The following is a 10,322-nucleotide window of genomic DNA, read 5'->3' on the forward strand; positions in this document are numbered from 1 at the left end:
CTGTTAACTAGCTGATAGTCTGTAAGGAGAGAGTAATGAAAATGCCAATGTAACTGAAGTGGGGTGCCGCAGGGATTGGTATTAGGCTTGATTTTGTTTAACATCTTCATTAAGTCACTGGAAGAAGGGATTAACAGCATGATAATGAAACCCACAGAGGATACTAAATTGGAATGTGCACCAGTAGAAATAATAAAAATGGACTCAGATAGGTTTGAAATAAAGGCAGCAAATAAGAAAACAAGACAGCTTAGGAAAAATGAAAACTCATGCCAGAACATATGGCAAAAATATTTTGAAATACAGATATTCAGAACAAGGGAGAAAACTTGACTGAAGAACTGCTGAACAGTTTATATTAAAACATAACTGCTTTTTACTAGACACACATTCAGTATAGGACAAAAGAAGATGCAGTCTCTGTTCTGACATTGGTCTAATCAAAGACTAAAATTTGTTAAAAATCCCCAAACTGGTATCATAACCTTTACAAAAAAGTATGATATGGTTTCCATATTTCAAAAGGAAGTCTGTAAAAGAAAGGTGATATCAAAGCTTCAGATGATTCTTCAGAGCTAATGAAGTCCTTTTTACCAGAAGTTTTTAGATTTGATCACTAACACTGTTTTCCAGTTTATGGCTCAGCATAGCAGCATTCAAATTATGATAAGCATCTTAATCTGCCAGGGTAAAGATGTAAAACTTAAAACCCCCCTGTTTTTACTCTCTTCTGCAAAGTGGAAATTGTCTACAACTTACATGAGGTTACCTAAGTATTTATTTGGGGTTCCCACACAGTTCACTTGTGGTTTTACTATTTAATCCTAAATTTGTTTTCATAATAGCTTTAAAAAGTATCACCAGAGAAAGATATAGCTGGCATGTTCACAAGACAATCCTCCCTCCTCGATTTCTACATTTTTCTCTACTCTTAACAGTTCTAGGGAACTGAATAGCACATAAAGGAGACAGGTTATAAGGTAACTGTATTCATACACACACTATCTAAAGGAAGAAAAGACAAAAGATCAAGTGATGTGATACGTGTTTGTATTACAGACTTTGTCTCTTCTACTTCTATCCTTAAACATGCATACTTAGAAAGGAATCTTGCAATAACCTTCCCACATTAACTGAAGCTTCTGCTGACAATGTCCACTTACAGTAAACTAAATCACCAGTTCAACTATCACTGCAGTGATAAAGCAGTCCAAGAAAGCACAGTAGAATTTTCTAGATTTAAGTTTCTATTAACAATAAGAGTGCTGCTGCTTACGGCTGCTGATCTGTTGTGGAATTCAGCATCCAAGGAGAATCAAGACTGCAGTCATAAAATCCTATAAAGAGTGTGTTGGTTTTTTTCCCTTTCCTACCTGTCTACAATCCTTATTCATGCCAACTGTCAAAAGTTTAATGTGATTATAAACAGAAGAGGGACAGCTAGGCAGAGAAAATACTCTGTACTGAAAAGTGAAAGCTGTTCATCACACGACAGTAATTCACAGTGTATGAAACACATTAACACCGTGACATTCTATTCTTACAGAAAAGATTTTGTTCCCAGCCTTCACTTGGCTTAATATTCTTATGCGAAATACGCCGTTCATGATTGTCACTGGCTACTTTAAGGTGGTTTGTGATGACTGGGAGATGGGAAAGAAGCAGTTGCATAAAACCAAGCACCAGATAACCAAAAACAAGTTAACTGTAACTACAGTAAGCTAAAAGTAATAGTTCTCATTCTAGCCACAGAGTGTGGTTTTGGTTTGTTTTTTTTTTTTGCTTTTACCCATTCTCTATGTATACCTAGTCTCACATGCATTTTACTTACATCTATGACTACCTAAGCAATAATCAACATTAAAACAGCTCGTATGTATGTTTGTAATGTATGACATGTTTGTAATGTATGTTTGTAATGTATGACAAAGATTATTTAGTGCAGAAGTCCAATTTATAATAAGTATATCCACCATTTCCGAGTGGAAATGAAAGGAGATTTGTTTGTGCAGCTAGATGTACCTGTACAATACACACAACAGTAAAGCATATAATATATAACCTACATGACATACAGTATTTATCACAATCCTCTACTTATTTATTCGTATTTCAGTGATAATACTTCCTTAAATAGCAGAATATCTTTCTCTAGGGATACATCTTCCAATGCAAATTTGTAAGTCAAGTTCTGATTATACTTACAGAAACTGAACCTTTCAACAAAGATCCACATATATACTTAATATTGTTGGCCAAACTAATGTCGTATTACCTTTTCCGCATCATCAATTAAACAAAAATTGACAAAGAAATGAGTTTGGGTGTTAGGGACTCCATGGTATCAGCTGCAAAATCCTGCTAAATCCAGCAGTACAGCAAGAATTCTGTGCTCTGAGCAGTAAGATATGACCTGATCTATAAATTTAAAGAACTTGTAATTCCACAGTGATGATGTATTGTACATTCTCATGTAATCTGAATTACAATGTTTATGAAGTGCAATCCAAGAAACAAAATGCATGAGGAAAGGAATGCCTTTGTTAATGCATGCTATTAACTATCCTAAAATATAAAGATTCCTAACAAAAAAAAATAAAACTAATGGAAATCAGTGAAACACAACAACAATCTCAGAAATACACTAAATACGCTCATCCATTTTCACAACTTTTTATCTATTGTATGCTTAAATACTGACCTTTTATCAGAATTGCAGTGTGGACAACATCCTTATATAAAGTATCATTAAATTCCTAACCATGCAATGAGGCAGAGTTTTCTATGGAGCTTTCACTTAGATCGGCAGCACTTCAAAACAAGAACTTTCCTTTTGACTAAGTGGTAACTTGCATTTAAAAATTGAATTTCTGTAACAAATTTTTTTTCTGTTTAATTCTGTTTCATAATTAGATTATAACTGTATTAAATTATATTCTATACAGTAATACATATTCATCTGGGTACGGAGTTACTATCTCGCATTATACATTTTCTAATTTTTTTTCTGGGGTAGTTTTTGGTTTTGTGTATCTTCAACTTGTTCCTTTTAGTACTCATTTTCATGGAATTTTCTAAGTGGTTTAAAAAGATAAAAGTTGAGAACTGGAAATTGCAATATATTGACAGTGTATTAGTAAGTAAAAAATTACCAATAAAATACGTATCTCATGTTGTGCCATTCAAGCCGTAATCATGTTTCCATCCATCTTATATCACAAAGCAATTTCAAGAATCAGTGCCTGCAAATTTACTATGTGCTTAGCCCTTTTGTTTGCATTATTAACAAAGTAGTTATTTTGCTAGCAAAAACTAATTGGAGAGTCAAGCCCTCTGATACAAAAATGGATAGAAAGCCAAGTTTTGAAACTAAAAAGGGCTAAATAAGAGGAACGGAGGGGCAGACTCCAGCAAAGAATAATCCAGCAATTAGGTTAATCAGCTGCAATATTGCCGAGACCCAGGTTCAAATCCCTTCTTCAGTATTTTCTTTTTAGTATTTTCCTTTTTTCCTGATAATGACAGTGCTGTTGTGAAAATGGGCACTCCAGGAAGCACATCTCTTAACATCTTCTACTGGAACTGTTCTAATTTGTTTAAATAAATTCATGATCTTGGATAATACAGGATGGCATGATCCTGCTCTACGATGAAAAGTATTAGTTATGATGTGCAAAAGCTTTACAATGAACACTATATCAAAACTGATACATATCTGATTAGGATTTCTATCTTCATAGTCTAACATTATACAAAAATTACAAGCATTCTAAACTGCTATGAGATGGTCATTGTTACCTTATAGTTTTTGAAATGACAAACATTTAACACTATAAAAGATACTTAAGATAAGCCTTATACTACAGAACATTCAGACAGATAACTCTGTATGAACAGTTTTTGTGAAATATTTAGGCTACTTCAAAAGACACAAGATGACAAAATAGAAATCATGTTGGGGACGGAATTTTTACCACATTTTTAAAAAGAAAATAAAAATGCTTACACAAGCCTAATGTGAACACGAGATGGGATCAAGAAGTTCTCTTGGATGTATAATAGTTAAAACTTAAGCACAGAAATGATGAATTAGAAACAATATTGATGGCATTATTATCAGAAAATCTTTTAACTGTTAATTTGAATTTTACAAATAACCAGTAGAGTATCTCTTCAAAAACAGAGGCTCTATCAAAGTCTACAAATCATGCTGAGAACAGTTTAAATATCTAATATTGCTTTTTGAGTCAAGAGAAATTATAGGTATGTTACTGAAAACATAACCTTGGATGACAATGCAAATGTCTAATATTTTGCTTGTTCAGCCCAACAGAATGAGCTTCTAATATTCAGCTAAACAGTGCACAGTATTCAAAAAGTATGCAAAAAGGCCAAAATCTTCAGTGATGGAAATTGTGTCATATAAATTTTGCATTCTATTTATATGACATAAAGATTGAAGTTGCACGACTTGACCGTTCATCTACCAGTTTTAGGTCATGTTTTAGGGTTTTGTGACAAGACTGGGTTCTGTTGTGAAAAAAAGTCTGGCCTATGTTCAATTAGCATGGATTATTTGTTACGAAGTCCAGTGAGGTATAGCTAGCACACAGCATCTTTCAGTGTGATTCCAGAGTTCATGTTTGGCAGTGTAACCGCTCACAGCATTTGACTCCAAACCTCAGGGTTTCTGACATTCAGATCTCAGTGAGTTAACTCATATAGCTCTCCAACAAAAAACAATTACATGTTTTTGCAGAAAACCTATCACATGCTGATAGCAAATAATTAAATGTTCAAACCAAAGAGAAATGAACTGTTTCTGTGATGTATGTTTTGAACTTCTAATAGCTAATCTGATTCTTCAGAAAAATAGCTGTGCTACAATCGGGAAGGGCACTAATGGGGAATGGAGAAGGGTATAAAAGAATAATGCCTGTAATATGAAGAAAGGTGGAGAAAAATAGTTATTCCAACTGGTATTTTTATTTCTTGATTTTATTGCTAACTCAGGGTGTCATGGATGTTTATGTAAAGGAATGTTTTTCGCTGTATACCCTGGCCTTGTAAGGTGATGTAATGCTTTGATTTTATGCAGACTTCAGTAAAAGCATATATTGCACCTTGCAGGACTAAGCCCTGTATGCTGAACAAGATAATAGTGAAATATGCCCTTTAAAACATCATCAGAGAACAATAAATCAGCTCAACACCTTTCGAACACAGGAAATTGAGAGTTAACCAGTGTACCAATTTTAATTTTTTTTTAAAGGAGGAATAAATCTGCTATAGGGAGCTGCTTTGATAGACCTTTGAAGGTCTTCAAAACTCTTGCTAATATGTTATTCTCTAAAAAATATTCCCATAATTCTGCTGTCTCCCATAATTCCTTGCCTCGAGATTCATCTGTCAACTTTGATGCATCTTTTAAAGTACCCCTCCAAGCCTAAAAACCATGACTACAGACCACAGAAGAGAACTCTTTGCTTTGAAACTATCTGATCAATCAGAAGATCATTTACCTGCAAGCATTATTTGGTGAAGCTAAAGCGGCACATCAACCAGCAGCATCTGAAGGCTGAGGCAGCAAAACGTCAACAACAAATTGTCATTGGCATTCCATTTATGAACCTTCAAACAGCATCAGATCTTTTCCATGGGAAACCAGATCAGGTCAGACTGGAGCTGAATATTTCTTAACAAGCTAACCATCAAAAGAACTTACGTTTTGAATAAAAAGGCTATCATTTGTTGATTTGAATATCAAAGGGATCCACTGCAAACTCCCAGTCTAGAAAAACCTCCCTAAGCTACACCAGACAGGTGTTTAATAATCTATTATTAAGGCACTATTTTAGGTTACTCAGAATCATAAAAAATAGCTGTAACTGTGAAGCTGCAAATGGGACTGCACAAAGAAATGAATGCTATTAACATACTATTAACAATTCAAAAGAATGAGTTGACATACCAATCAAACTTGTTAATTGACTGTCAATGGCCTGTCCCTGAATATACAACATGACTGCATTATATATTTCAAATGCTGACAGGAAGACAGTTTCATTTGCATTAACTTCATAAACTGATCAACAACCAAACTGCCACATACATTTATAATGGGAAGCTGAATCATTTCAATATTCATGCAGCTCTGTAATTGTAAATTAGGTGCTGGCAAACAATACAATACTGTACGTACTCTAAAATATCCTAAATTTCTCTGACCTACTTTCTTTTTTATTTTAAAAGAGCAGTGGAAAAAAGTTGTCTCTTACGGGGACGATTATTACATTAATTTATGGTTCATGCCTTAGGCAAAATTTGTTTGCAACCTAGTTTGCAACCATTGTTTATAACTCTAGATGGATAACTGGTCCACGATATATGAGGCACACAAGGTGATGTAAAATTTTTCTTGCTTTAGTTCTGTGAAGCGTAAATATCATTAAAATACAGAGTAAATCTGTAAAAAAAGCAAAGTGAATGAAAATATGTACTTTTTCCTTGCTATGACACAAAGCAGATGACAGCAGCGAAACCACTGAAACTTTCTAATTAGACATTGAAACATATAATTTAAAATGGAAAGTACTGTTCTTGCACATCCTTTCCTATGTCCTAGAATTTACTGCCCTCAGAGGTCCTTTTCCATAGGAAAGTATGTTTCCTAAAAATATCTCATAATTACACCCATTCAGTTTCATTGGGATTGACAGTGATAGTAGCTGAAATGGCTGTGATAGTGCTGCCATTTTAGCCAAATGGTTAGTCAGACATACTCTGAGCAAAGTCACAAAACATAGGAGTTGAGAGCAGAAGTGCTTGTGGCGCTTCCATATTTCTGCACATATTTATCTAGCAGAAATGACCAAGGGCTGATAATAGTAGGAAAATGACACAAAGAATTCCCAACAAAAGGCATAGGCAAACATTCTTAATTTTTCTGGTTATTATCCGATCCTGCAACACTTAATATCTTGCACTTCTGCTTGTTGAAAAATACAGTTCTATCTAAACTAACAGAGAAGCCTTCAAATGTTGTCATTAATGACTGCGTGCATGAATATCAATTTGTAAGCCCTAACCATATAAGGAAGATATGAAAGAAGAAATTTGTTTTTATTTGCTCTTGAAGTGCTACTGGCATATTTATCACTGTTTATATAGAAATAGTAATATCTCAGTCACTTTGAGAATCAGAGAAATAAAGCTTAACAGAAGTGTCGTCAATGAGGATTAAGTCATGTGGGTCTGAAAGTGTTCCACTGAAAGCTAAGCAGTAATTGATCAAAAATTCTGGAACTGTCAGGTCAGTCATGTTCCCTCTAAATCTATATGACCTGGAGGTAGTATAAGTTTTAAACATATCAACTGTAAATGCACGTTGTCTTCTTTTCCCCTCTTTTATTACTACTACTTTCACCGTGTCAATCCAACAGTCACTTCCCTGGCTTTAAAGTTATTGCAAGAAAGAGCCAAGCACTACACACCAGCATAACCATACAGATATGATATAAATGTCCAATAAATCTGCAGTCACGGCAATCTTCTCCTGCATTTCCTTTCAGATAAACAGTATCAGAGGACAATTTCTTTGCTATCTAGGTGAGCTGCTATATTTTAGATTTTATTATTTGTAAGACTGAGAAGCAAAAAATATTCACATTTATTGTTCTAGCAATTGAAGAGTAGAAAGACTAACAAATGGAAATAAAAAATCTTCAGAAAAACTGAATATAGGAGCCACTGGGGTGATGGCAGTCCCAAATCATCCTAACTGGTAATCATGAAAGATTACTTATACTACAAACTAGATATTAGCTTTGATATTTTCCCTGAAGTATAAGCTGAGTAACTGTCATACTGAATAACATCATATGATTGGTACTGCTAAGTTCATACACTGACAAAACAAGGATCATTAAAGCTTCAACATTCTTTCATATAATCAATGTAATATAAGCAGTATGTGATTAAAAACATTTAAGACATGAAAAGTGTCAAGGTAAAGAACAGCTCATTACTCAAAGGATGTAGCATCTATAAACCCAGCCACGTTTGAAGGAGTTGGTCATTTATTACTGCTAGCTAATAGTAATACACAGCTACAGCAAATTCAGTAATTCATGCTCCAAGATTTATAAACTTTGATCATAAAATATATACATATACACAGCTAAAATACATGCACATATAAATATTTCTGTAACAGAAATGGTGTAATGTATGTTCATGTTTCAAAAAGACACTTGATTAATTCTAAGAAGCTACAGTTTGTCTGCAGTGCTTCAAAATTTACATTTGAAATAGTGACATTCTAATTTACTCAAATAAACATTTTCAATGAAATTTTCATTATATTAGCTGAAATCTTTGTGACCCTAAATAGCCTGCGGCCAGCACACCTTTTTTAGGTGGGATAAAACCTCCTGTTCTTGGGAAGAATAAAACTTTCTATTATGCAGATCAAGTCTCATCCATGTGGGAAATGGTGCTTTCTTGAAGATCAGAATGAGACTAGAAAACTAATTTGGACACAAAACTTGATTATTACAGAACTCATGATCATTATCTTTTAATTGGAAGGCAGTCTTCTCAAACTTCGCTGTCTGTAGAAAGCTCACAAAACATTATGGACATTTTATAGGACAAAAAGGCTTAAGTCAAACAAGTATAAACTGCACTAGACCACTTGTTTTGTATGAGGATGGTGAGTATAAGAAATGTGTAACCAGTGTTTTTGCTGAATGCATTACTGTCAGTTGCTGCGTGATTAATGGCTAGATCAGGACTTTTATTATACTGTACTGCAGAGTTAGAGGGGTTCAAGCAAATAATCTCATTCCAAGTTCATAACAGAACAAGCAGCTTAACATAAACCTGTCTGCATTGTTATTTTTTACAGAAAAAAATGAAATGAACAAGTAAAAAATTATTGTAACAAATAAATAATTTATTTTAGAAAATTTCAGTGGATGAAATGCCTAACAAAAATATTCTAGCTTACATTACAGTCCTCTTTCCACTCACACAGAAGACACACTGAATCACTATCACAGCTGTTAAGAAGAGTAAATAAAAATTTATATTAAATGGTTCACGCAGTTTGATTGAAAAGAAGACCATATTAAAGGCATAAGGTGTTCCAAGTTCCTGAGCAGTTGTGCAGTACCAGTCCTTATTTTGGATGTGAAACTACAACAATATTAACATTGGCTTATACTTCCTTTTCACATACAGGTGCCAAGGAGAGAGCAGGAGGAATAAAGAAGCAATTCCACAAAGCTAGAATATGCCTTGTATTAAAAACATAGTTCTAATATTAGTCTAATTACTGAGAAACTAGGAGTAGCATAACCAGGAAGCTAATTTATCGATGATTTCAACTTCAGTTTTAGTATTACCACATAGAGAGACAAGTAAACACTCATATATACATAATATTAACATATCAGAGTTGAAAACTTAAGCACTGATGAGGAAATACCAAAAATTCAGGATACATATGGAAACTTCAGGTAGATTGGGTGATAAGTGAAATACAAAGGCATTTGCATTATAAATGTACATTTATATTTAGGAAGACAAACTTATTAGCAGGACATTTAGAGTTAGGACAAACACAGTAAAACAATCAAATTAACAGACTTTTGCAAAGTTTTATTCCTCAAATTTAATGTTAGAAGAATTTTTTTTTTAAATCCTTATACTTTCTTGATATTGCTTTCCAATTGTTTTCCAATTATAATCTTCTTAATATACAAGGGATTTTTCCTGAGACGAGTTACAAAAAGGCAAATTTGAAGTCTCTACCTGCAGCTACCTCTGATTTACATTACCTGGATCTGTAACACTTTTATTCTGAAGACTCTGCAACTCACTGTATAGGTAAAGTGATTTTTAATTTTTTCTGAAATTTACTCAGCAATTATGGGAAGTAAGTGAACAACATATTTCAGCCCAGGGATTATTTTTTCTTAATTTATCAGGCATTTAAACGGATAAAGTTGGGAGAAAGGACATTTTGTAACCACTGAAAACTCACCATCATCCAATCTTCACCTAAATTTACACTTCATGTATATAATTCAAATTTATTGCTACCTTTTTAGAATTTAGGAAAAAAACAACCTTGCAGACTTGTTACTGTTACAAAGAAAGCTGGAACTTTGCACAGTGTGAGCCACAGGCAGAGTTGACTTAGATTCTTAAGGCAATTCCTCAACTACAGAATAAGATCTGACAGATTCTTTCACATGAGGGAAGGGCCTAGAAAGAAAATGTTTGGCAAATGTTTAGTAAGCCACTCATTTAAGGAA

Source organism: Corvus kubaryi, unplaced genomic scaffold (assembly GCF_017639235.1).
Source record: "Corvus kubaryi isolate FWS band 111438036 unplaced genomic scaffold, C.kubaryi_AGA036_p1.0 64947, whole genome shotgun sequence".
NCBI lineage: Eukaryota > Metazoa > Chordata > Aves > Passeriformes > Corvidae > Corvus > Corvus kubaryi.